At 38.1% G+C, this 12,027-nt stretch overlaps 1 protein-coding gene across 14 annotated transcripts in view; it reads left to right on the plus strand.

The window, feature by feature from the left end:
* The window catches only part of FBXO34 (F-box protein 34), a 114,239-nt gene that overhangs the window by 59,324 nt on the left and 42,888 nt on the right, over positions 1 to 12,027 (plus strand). Inside the window, exon 4 of one of the 14 annotated variants that reach the window (XM_036010262.1) lies at positions 5,581 to 5,678. The exons of the other annotated variants lie outside the window; for them this stretch is intronic. The gene's annotated coding sequence lies outside the window, so the exon portion shown is untranslated. The remainder of the gene's footprint in view (positions 1 to 5,580; positions 5,679 to 12,027) is intronic. 14 annotated transcript variants of the gene reach the window in all.

A 12,027-nucleotide genomic window follows, 5' to 3' on the forward strand; every position in this document is an offset into this window, starting at 1 on the left:
TGTTGCTTTTTGATTTATTTCCTGTCCAGTTTATAGTAATGGGTGTGGAATAGGACAAGAGCTTGTGTTGGTTAGTGCCCTGTGTCTGAACCAGGAAGGAGTGGATATACCAGACAGCCTGTGGCTTGGTGGGGAGGGACTTAACAATGATCCCTACAGAGCTGCCCTGCCCAGGAACTACAGAATTCCACAGTTTCTTCACTCCAGATTGAATGGGATGCAGCTCCACACTGTGTGTGCATAGTGGACATTTCTAGGCTCATTCATCCAGTATTTTCCGTATGTTTCCATTTATTTATTTCTCTCTTTTTAAACCAGTAATTATGGGAGAATTTAGTTATGTACAAAAACACGGAAATAGTGGAGTGTTAAACCCTTGCTTACCCATTACCTAGTTTCATGGCCATTCTCATTTGATCTATATTCCTAACCATTTCTTCTCTCTCATATTGTTTTGAAGGATATCTCAGACATCATATAATTTAATCTAAAAATATTTTAGGGTATACATCTAAGAGATGAGGACTTAAAAATTAATATACATGTATACATACTCATATACTAATTTTTACATTATATCCGTTTGAGTCAAGATTCACATATTGGTTTCTTAAATTTCTTTTAATGTACAGGCTGCTCTCTCTCTGTTTCTTTGTTTCTCTTAGAATTTGCTTGAAGACACTAGCCTTATTATATTGTTCTATAGTTTCCCTCCAATCTAGATTTTGCCTTTTTTGTTTGTTTTTTAAGATTTTATTTATTTTTAGATAGAGAGGGAAGGGAAGGAGAAAGAGGGGGAGAGATACTTCAATGTGTGGCTGCCTCTCGTGTGTCCCCTACTGGGGACCTGGCCTGCAACCCCGGAATGTGCCCTGACTGGGAATGGAACCAGAAACCCTTTGCTTCTCAGTCCTGTGCTCAATCCGCTGAGCCACACTGGCCAGGGCGATTTTGCCATTTTATATCCCTTAGGTGTTCAACTTATTTCTCTCGTGTTCACTGTAAATTAGTAGCTGATTCTGAGGATTGAATGGATAAGGAATAATTCTTTTTAAGTGCCTTTTTTCTCTCACCAGGGGATGTAATGTCTGGTTGTGTTTCAGTGTTCTGATGTTAGCAGTGACTGATGATTAATTCCTTGATCTGTTAATTCACTAAAAGTTGAAAAAATGGTGATATCTATTTCTGTCATTCCATCTATTTATATTTGAATTGAAACCTATCAGGAAATAAAATTGTATTTGAATCATTTATAGCTTTAAGTTATTTTATTTTGAATTAGTATTCTTTCTCTATGACTTAGTAGCAGTGATTAAAACATTGTACATGATTTGGTGTTAAGATATGCAATATACTTTATTAGGTAGTTGATTACTGTAGAATGACTTCAGACCCATTCAGTTCATTTATTTAGGAAGTTGTCTTAAAGTACTTACTGATGGTTATTTCTCAGCTAGAAATACTAATTAGGGATAAATATACACTCTAGTATGTAACTTCCCTACTTGTATAATATAAAGTGCTGTTTTAAAGTCTTGTCTGGTTATGTAAATTATTTTTTAATGAGCCTAATGTACTTGATTTTCTAAAAACCAATTCTAGGCTTGATTTGGATTAGGAGTAATGAAGTCTAAAATATATCTCCTTAGTACAGTTAGTTTTGGTGTTACTTATTGATGACCTAGGTTTCAAAATTGTGCAGTTTGCCCTGACAGGTGTGGCTCAGCTGGTTGGGCGTCATCCTGCAAAGCGAAAGGTCAAAAGGTCTCTTGGTTCAGTTCCTGGTCAGAGCACATCCTGGGTTGTGGGTTTGGTGGCTTGGGGCATGTATGAGAGGCAACCAATCGATGTTTCTCTCTCACATCAATGTTTCTCGCCCTGTCTTTCTTCCTCCCTTCCCCTCTCTCTAAAAAAAAAAAATTGTGCAGTTATTTTTTTGTGTGAAATTATAGAAGAGGCTTGGAAGATAATCTGATTTGTTTTCTAGTTTTCTAGTTTACAGTAAGTCCCATTGCATAACTTCTGCATTTTGCATTTGAGTACTATCTAAAGGGGTCTGGTGCCCATTTGGTATCTTTGAGGACCTTCCAAATAGTTCCCTGTTAATATTTATAATATGACAATATGCTTTTGTTTCTGGAAAGAATTAATTTGTTTAGGGGAAGGAAAAAAAAACAGTTACCTGATTGGTATTTCATTTTAAAACAAGCAGCTGAACTGGAGCACTAGAAAGTGCTCTCAAGCCTAGGGTTTGACCCACTCAGTAAAGTTCAATAAAAACGTCTGTGGTGGGGTTAACAGGAGATTTTCAGGTGACCAGATAGTTGACTTTCCCCTCATATATTCTTACTGTCTTTCTTCTTTACTCTCTTCAGATCTTGTTCAAGCTCAGCGTTCTTTAGTCAAAGCTAGTAAGTATGGTCGCATTGAATCTTCAGATACATCTGCTGTGGAATAAACCTGATTTTCACTTTTCTTTGGGGGATTTTGTGAGTCTGCCTTCCAGATGAACTGGAAATTCAGTTTGATCATGTAAATGGACATAGAAGGGCAATTAAAGTGATAGATCAGGAAATAAAATTTAAGTTTTTCAGCATTTTGCCAGATGGGTCTTCAGCAAGTTATTTTTTAGGTAACCCTTTAGAAAATAATGCTATAATAAATCTCTTTAGTGAATAGCAGTTTTATGGGGCTTCATCCTGCTGCTAACACAGGGTGGGGAAAAAGGTTTACAGTTGTGAGTATACAAAACAGTGTATTCTTGTATTGTTATTTATTAATGTATTGTTTTCCATATGAACAACTGTAAACCTACTTTTGCCCCACCCTGTACTTTGTTAGATTCAACACAAGGTTAGAGTGAGCTGTTGCGGTGCTTGTGCAGTAGAGATGGATGTTACAGTTTCACCCTGTTTTTCAGATTCAGGTTGTTTCATTTAGAATAACATATCATCCATTCAAATTCAACAGATTTTTTTTTGTGTGAGGCTCTAGGGGAACAGTGGTAAAGCAAGCAGACAAAGGTCCTCATCCTTGAGAGCTTACATCTTACTGAAATTATCCATAGAATTCCCTAAGTGGAATAGTGGAATTCCACATACCCTAAGTTTCTCTTTTCACCAGTTGTCCAGAGCTGCTGTTTGAGGAAAGTCCGGACGACCTTTGAGTAAAGACAGTAGAATGCAAGCCAGGTTTTACAATTTTACAACATAACATTATCTTTGGCCCTGAGTTTGGTGTGTAGAAAATAGTGGATCTTTTTTATTATTTTATTTATTTTAGTTTTTTTAATAGAGAGGGGAAGGGAAGGAGAGAGGGAGAGAAACATCAATGTGTGGCTGTGTCTCACACATCCCCTACTGGGGATCTGGCCCACAACCCAGGCATGTGCCCTGACTGGGAATCGAACTAGCAACCTTTTGGTTCGCAGGCCTGTGCTCAATCCACTGAGCTACACCAGCCAGGGCATAATGGATCTTTTTAAGTAAATAAGAAACTTCCTAGTGATTTCTACTTATTGTTATTTTCTCTTTTTATTTTAAGATTTTGTGCTGAACTGCAGTAGGTTTTCTAGTGTAGATTTTCTGAAATAGTATTTTTTCTCTTCTCCTGTCTCCTTACCTTTATTGTTGGTGTGTAGGATTAAAGTTTATTCTGATATTATTTGGTTGATTGTTAACAACCTCCAGTCATTTGGGAAAGTAGCTACATGTAAATACGGTTACCACATATCCTGTATTTTTTTTTATTTCTTTAAAAAAATTTTTTTTAAGCACCCCCCCCCCCCACCCTGTATTTTTTCAACATAATCTCAATTTCAAGTGCTTTGTTCCATTTATTTTGGATGCTTAGTTTTTAATTTAGATAATAAATGGTCCATTATATCAGTGCTCTTTAACCTGAGTTCGGGGACCTGCCGAGCTTTAGGGAGGTGATTTGTGACTCTCCAGAACGACGATGCCAAACCTGGCAGGTAGGAGCCCTTTTCTCCAGAGAGCCTTGTTTGTTTTCATCAGAATTTCAGAGGGCTTGGTGGCTGCAAAAAAAGGCTAATAACCACTGTTTTGTGTATAAATGAGATTTTAATTAATAGGAATAACAACTTTTTTCCCTTCCAGACATATTTTTCAGAAAGTTAGAAGATTACGCAGTGTTTATTATTATTGGGGCAGCGAGTCCTTGAACCATTTGAAGTGTTCTCTTGAGCCAACTTAAATGATATAGAGGTCAAATAAAAAACTTTATTTTTGTTTCATACGGTCTTAAAACATCAAACTTGAACCTGTGAGTTCTTGCATTTACCTCATTGTTATGGGCTGAATTGTATGTCTGTCCCCACTTTGTGTGTCCAAGTCATAACCCCCAGTACTTTGGAATGTGACTGAATTTGGACAGAGAGAGGGTGGGCCGTGATCTAATCTGACTGGAGCCCTTAGAAGCAAAGGGAATTTGAATACAAGGATAGATAGGAGGGGCTGTGAACAGAGGAAAGACCATGTGAGGACTCAGTGAGAAGGCAGCCACCTGCAAGCCAATAAGAAAGGCCTTGGGGGGAAAACAAACTTGATGCCACTTTGATCTTGGGCTTCTAGTCTCCAAAACTGTGAGAAGTAACTTTTCTATTGTTCAAGCCACCCTAGCAAACTAATATGATGAAATAGCAGTTGAGTGACAGTAAAAAGTATAGTAAAGTAACTTTAACTATCTTTGCCACAGTACATTTTGGGGAAATGATAAAATGTTGTGTATAGCCTTTACATAGTCTAATACCTGAAAGAGATGGTAGGACCTGTGAAATTTAGATATAGCATATTAATATTAATTCCTATTCTTATTGCTCTTATTCTTTATAGATTTATCATTTTATAGTTTTCCATTTGCCTGTGGTTATAGTTTGTGTTCTGTTCTGTAGCACTTTTCATTCTATAGAACTAATTTTTGTTAATAAGTGTTATAAATCAACACCAAAACAGTATCTCTGTGTTTTCTCCCCTGTGTGTTCTGTACAGTCATTCCAGCCCAGTGTTATTCTCTGGTGATGTCACCTGTCCTCATGCCTCTTCCAGACTTAATTTTTGACAATACGAGCATATCTCAGATATTGTAGGTTTGACTCCAGACCACCCTAATATAGCAAGTCTCAACAGTAAAGTGAGTTGTAATCTTTTGCTGGTGCAAGGCAGGGGCTTGCCTTCAGTTTGTAAGAAGTATAATAAAGCGAAGCACAATAAAACAAGGTAGAGTTGTGTATTCATTTCTTGAAGTTTCTCTTTGCAAAAAAAAAATAAAATTTGAGTGTTTCTAATGATGTCTGTTTCTATTGCTAACTTGATTCAATAAATTGGAAACTTTTAGATTTGGAGATCAATGAAAGGCTCAGGATGAATGTATGTTTCTCAAGTTTGCCATAAGGGCAGGAATTCCATCAGTTTTATTTATGCTGAAGCCCCAGGGTCTAGCACCAATGCCTGAAACTTAGTGGGCTATTAAATATTGATAAACACTAGATTAATTTTAAATAAGGTATCACTTAAGGCATCCAAATTGGGCTCATAGCCTGAATTCTGCTTTCTTTCACAGTTAGCTTTCTAAGTCTTCATTTATGATATTGAGGAATATCTTGCTAAGGAGTACCCTATTCCTGTGTTCTTCATCTGCTTTCTTCGTTGCATAATGTGGTAGGTGAGATATGGCTTTGGCTCCCGGCCATATGGCTTTGGCTCCAGGCTCCTTGATGTGCTTGCTGTGTGATCTCAGCAGGCTCCTCAGCTTTCCTCTGCTTTGGTTTCTTCATCTACAATTGGAGATAGAGTATGCACTCAAGTTTGGGGGGATGTTCTGAGCTTAGAACAGTGCCTAGCACACAGTAAACATTTTAGAGCTGTTGAAGCTGTTGTTATTCTGGTGCAGAAATAGCTATTCTGTTCTCACTTGTTTGTATCTCCTATCTCCAGTTCCACATTGGTTTCTTTCCTTAGGTATAAAAACAATTCTCTTTAAATAACAAAACCTTTGCCATAAAACTAACATGATTTTTCTTGGTGGTAGCAGTGTAAATTAACACTACCCCTTTGGAGAGTGGTTGGGCAAGATATATCTGGTCATGAAAATACACCATGACTCAGGAATTCCACTCTGGGAAACTTACAAGGATATACCCTTAAATGCACAAGAGATTGTATCCATGAAGATGTTACATTATAATGTCCAGGGTTGGAGAGAATGGTTTAATAAATTTGGCACACATTTACAATTGATGGGTTTAGAAGACCATGTAATTACATGGAAAATACTTGTTATGAAAAGTACAGCATTGTATGTGCACTTGATTACAATATGTAAAGTAAATATATTCACCTAGGAATTTCCAGAGGATAAGACTTAGTAAGAGCTTTTTTAACCCCATGATTTCATTTTAAAGTCTAGATTTATGCAAAGCCAGTTCTAAAGGCCCCAAGCTTACCCTGAATTGAGAGTTCTTTATACCTTGTTATAACTGTGTCTTTCATATTTGGCTTTAGGAATTCCAGGTTTAGTCAAAATCTGCAGTGTGCTGGCTGTAGGTACAAAGAAGAAGACAGACCTTCCATGTACTCAAGGAGTAGTTTTATATGAGACCCAAGACAAGTACACAAACTCCACTGTGATTGTTAAATTCTTTTTTAATTTTTAATTTTTTTTTTGTCCAATAACATGACAGTTTGGGCTTCTTGGTGCCTAATGATTAGTTTTCTGCAGTGTAGATTTATTATATTTACCCCTTAGAATACTAATTTTTAACTCAAATATTCAAATTGGCTTTGGTGAGTTATACAAATAGGCCCCAAAGCAGCAGTTTTTTCAGTTTTCTGTTTACCATAAACCTCATTTCTTTTCAAGTGGTAATCCTTAACAAAGTGTGCCTTGACCAGCCAGTGCATAGACTGCTACCTCTGTCTTGGTTCAGCGGATGCTAGAGGAATGTGGTGGAAGGAAGAGTGAGTAGTTTACTGGGACAGCTGGGCACAGTGAGGACTGCGGTACACGCTTTATTTCTTTGGCAAACACCGTGAGTCCGATTTCTGAAGTAGTCCCCCCCACTCCATCCACCCCCTACCCAGGATTGCTGACAGAAGTCTTGCCTGCTCTTTTGTCTGCATTGATACCGCAAGCAAACTGTTTTGCTTGATTTCTTAATATTCGTTACCCTAAATTTTGACCTTTTCATCTCCTTTTCTTTGATAAGCCATTTTAAAATTTAATTACTTATAATGGTGCTAACGGGCCAGCCTGTGCCCAGCTGGCTGTGTTAGGTACTTGGCTCAAGGTCGAGGCACCCGATTCAGAGGTGTGTGTGTGTTGGCAGACAAGCACAGTATGTTTTTGCATTGACACTGTACAGTTAGTAGCTATTCTCTCATTTTTCATATCAAACTCTACTTGGCATCTACTGGGTTTTGAACTGTGTTCATGGCTAGTATTATTATAGAATCTTGAACATTTATTCCCTAGGAAAGATGACATCCTTGTGTCCAAGTTACATTTTGGTCAAATAGGGCATATGTTAAAGCTCTGATCAGCTCTTTGAAAGTACTGCATGTCACATACAAGTCATGTCAAAAGCTGCCTTAAATATATATAAATTTATATACAGTGTATGAGGGAGGACCCAAAAACCCCCCTGGAATTATCTCATGGAGGGCAGACCCTTGTAGTGTAGGCTTCCCCCTGCTATGTAGGTGTTCTAGAACCCACCTGTATCAGTGTACCTGCTGGCGTTGCTGTGAGAGGCTGTGTTCAGCTTCAGTGAATTTTTTGGGAAGACTCTTGAGTTTGCCTATTTCATGATGGGTCATTTACGAGCATACCTGACCGTACTGCGCTGTGTGTTCAGCAGGTTTTGACCAGAAAACAGTCTGACCCCACCCTCCTTATTCACCTGATCTTGCCCCCAGTGACTTTTTGTTTTTGTTTCCCTGGATAAGAAGGTCCTCAAAGGGAAATGTTTTGCCACTGTGGAAGAGGTGAAACAAAAAATGGCAGAAGCACTAAGAGGCATCAAAATAGACAAGTTCAAAAACTGTTTTGAGCAGTGAAAAAACGCTCAATAAATGTATTGCATCAGATGGGAGAGTACTTTGAAGGTGACTGAAGTTTAAACATGTAAGGACGAATATACAATTTTTATAAATGAAATCCATTTGGGGGGTCTCCCTCGTATATGGAGAATGATTGGTTTCAAGTAGAAAAAAGCATCAGCTCATTCAAGGAAGTTAACAGTTTGTTATGTGAAAGGTTAAAGGGCTTTCTTCTCCTTGGTTTCTGTAAGAACTATTAGGATAGGAAAATAAGCATGAGGGTTTAACAGGAATGCTGAATATCTCAAATCTGTGGAGGCAGGTTTTCTTGGTAATTACTTTTCAAAATATAGTAATGATGTTTCAGGAGAGGAAGGGTGACCAAATTTTTTAAATTGGGTTCATTTGGATTTTGGTGTTATTCTAGCTGGGGCTACCAATTGTAGATGTCTACCTGATTAGGTAGTGATAAACTGTGACATAGCAGCGTTTTGTGAGTGTTTGGTATTAAGTCACAGGAGCAATAGGAAATACTTTTGTGAACTGCTGTTCTCTGGGTTAACTCAGATAAAACATGGTGCATTGAACCAAAATGAATTTGTTCATCTTGTCTCCAGCTGTTACTTAATCATTGTGTAACAGCCTGAACAAGTATTCTTTCTTTTCAGGCCCTCCCCTTTCTTACTACTCTGGGAAAAGAAGGGAGGGGGAACCCGTGTAAACTAGCATATCACTAATTCAGTATTTTGTAATACTGTTGAATTGTGTTAGGGGTCACTTCTGTGGGATCGCAATAGAATAGCAAAGTGGTGGCTGCCATTCCCAGCTTGTAATATTCCTTTTCAGTATGTTTTATATACTTTGACGTTCCATCAAGCTTATCATAACCTTTATTTTCTGGAAATTAGGTGGTTTGGTCTATAATCATGATATAGAATCTGTATTATAGATAATTGTGAAGCCAGGTATGTGCTATACTTAAATACCATTGTGAATTCCAGGAATGACGAAAGCCGTGAGCAGTGAGTTCCTGAAAAGCTTTCATGAGGCTGTTCTCTGTCTACTCAGTACTGTTAACAGACAATAAAGGGTTTTCCCATTAAATTGTGCATTACTAACTATCCAAATCTCCTGAGGCAAAGTTCAAAATTCCTATGAACTAGCTTTAGAGAATACTCCTTTGAAAGAAAAAAAAAAGAGTGAACTAATTGACTGAAAAAGTCAGCCCCCAGTATTTTGGAGCTCAGTTTGAGAAATACCATCTTTTCTGACCTAGAGTGTGTTCTTTTGTTTTGTTAAGGTGCTTTGTTGGGTCTGGATGCATTCTGTCAGTGCTTAGAGTCTGTGGGTTAGTCTTTTCTAATGCTTTTGCCTGTATTCACACCCTCCTGGTCTGGCACTTCTTTCACTTGACTAGCCAGGGAAGCAGTTTCTACCACTTTTACATAAGAATGTACGGCTTCCTATGTGATATGATATGTCTGCTTTAATTCATCACAATTCTATGTAGAAGTTTTATGTGGTACCTAAGAAAAATTGACCCAGTTTGAAAGACGGAGGCTCTTGGAATAGATGATGTCAGAATTATTTTATTTGTGTCATAATTGAATGTAAGATTTTATATGCTTTTTTTTTTTTTTTTTTTTTTTTTTTGGTGGCAAGGAAAGGATAGCTCCAGGAGACTCTTAATTTAATTTATATCTTCATTCTACCACTGTCTAGCTATTGGGCTTCAAAAAGTTGTTTTAGCCCTGTCACTTCATTTGCAAAAACAATGACTTTTATTCTGTATGCCTTACTGGAGTCACAAATCATTTCTGTAATGGTTCAGCGAAGAAGGCAGACAGAAGATGTTCCTTGGAAGTTTTTATATTTTTAAAGAAACAGTGAACTTACTTGCTGTATACTCTTTTCCTCCTCTAAAGGTATCATGGGAGGGGTCTTTCAGAGACTGTTCTATTTTATTCCTCTGACTTTTTGTAAATAAAGAGTAGCTCTTATGCTAATAAATGATAACTCCTTTTTGGAATTAGCATTCCAAATGTACCTTTAATGTAGCAGAAAGAAACAGAAAGTACCTTATCTAAACTGTTTTGATAGGCAAGGCACCATAGATTGACAAGTTGGAAAGTGGGCATCTGCCTTTCATGTTAGGCTTCCTGTTAACACGAAGAAATTCTGTGTTTTCCTTGTTCTCACCCTGCATTGCCATTTGATTGCTCATTGATCAAGGTCACCCCTTCACAGACAACAGTTAGTGTAATTCTTTAGACTTTGGGATTTACCCAGGCACTTTTTTTCCTAGGCAAAATTGAGTTCTCTTCCATGCCTTCATTTTGGGATTGTATACTATGTTTAGGTGAAGAGTTTTTCCAGGTTTTTTTTTGTTTTTGTTTTTGTTTTTGTTTTTGAGCTGAAATCAGAAGTTACAGGCTAAAAGGAATGCTGGAATTTCTTGAAAGCAGGATTTTGGACTCTGTTAGAGGAAAGTTGTTCAAGTTTAATTGATTCATTGTTATATCTCACCTTATTCCTGGAAAGGACTTAAGGTGACAGGTATGTACAAGACTTTCTCCACACCCCAGCTTTGTGAAACAGTTGCTAAGATTCACTTTCTCACCTTTCAGTCACTCCTCCACCGTGAACTCTGTCTGGCTCTGCCCTCCTTACAGTGCCTCGCAGCCAAGTCTTCGGGGATCTCCGTTACTAACAGACACAGTTCTGTATTTGACCTTGCTGTCAGGTCTAAAAGTGGCTGCACCTTCCTTTTATGTACATCTTTTTCTGATTGTAGCAATGGTATATGGTCATTATAAACACTTTGGAAAAAGACACCTGTAATCCCTGTCCATAGTACTTTTTCCTCATTGAAATGTTTCTAAGACAGGTGTCTTGTTCCTTTCCTCCTATTCTCTTTCCTCCTGTGTCAGTTTACTTGCTGGATACCTTTATCTTGCAGGTGTGGGGGCTAAAAAAAAATTAATGCTTTTTTCTTCCACCTTTGAAGTTTTCTAGTTGAACTAATATTCAAATTAACAGAGACAGATAAACAGGAGAAAAGTAAAAAATTTTAATACTTGTGCATGAGGAATTCACATATGCATTTAAAATTCCAAAGACAGGCAACATTGGGTATGTATGGCATTTTGGACAAAGGAGGAAAAGGCAGCAGCGAGGGGTGGGGTGGGGGCTGGTATTAGATTTCTGAAGCGAGAATGAGTGATTTACAGGTAGTTGAGGGAGAGCCAAATGTGTATGACAGGAAACTTTTTGCTAGGCAACTCAAAAACAACGGGACACAGAGACTATCTAGCTAGCATAGCGTGCCCCTTCTTTTCCTATACTTAATTCAAATTAGGCTACTCAGGCTAAGGTGAACATCCTAATCCTAAGACTTCCTTCCTGAAACAGGTTTTTCTGTCTGAATCACTTAGGCAGGAAAATGAAGGGGGAAGGTCAAGGGTTCTTTCTGAGTTTTGTTTCTTAATAAAAGTCTTAAAATCATCCCCCAAAAGGGGATGAAGAAGCTTCTGGGTAGCAAAATTTTGGTTCCTTTCACGAGCAACATCTGTTAAAATGGAGCTTACTTCTCCTTCCCCTGCTTCAAGTCTGCTCTGCTGCCTTTGCTACCATATCAGTAACAGGCGCCTCTCCGCATCCAGTGGTAAAGTGAAGAGATGCGGACCTGTCTTTGACTCCTCTCCTTCAACCGCCATGTATGATTAGTGGCTAAAACTCTGTCTTTTCTTCCTTACTGATCCATTTTACTTGTCTTTCCACTCAGGGCACCTTAGCTTAGACCCTGATTGTTTCTCACCTACCTCAGTTTTCCAGAAGCACCATCTATGTTTGAATCTCTTAGGTCTTCATTATATCCCTTCAACACTTATTTAGAAAATCAGGGCTTCACTGACCTCTTTCTACACCCGCAAAACTGAGCCTGGTGCAGCTGGTGCCTTCTCCTCCTTTC

The sequence above is a fragment of the Phyllostomus discolor genome, chromosome 1 (genome assembly GCF_004126475.2).
Source record: "Phyllostomus discolor isolate MPI-MPIP mPhyDis1 chromosome 1, mPhyDis1.pri.v3, whole genome shotgun sequence".
NCBI lineage: Eukaryota > Metazoa > Chordata > Mammalia > Chiroptera > Phyllostomidae > Phyllostomus > Phyllostomus discolor.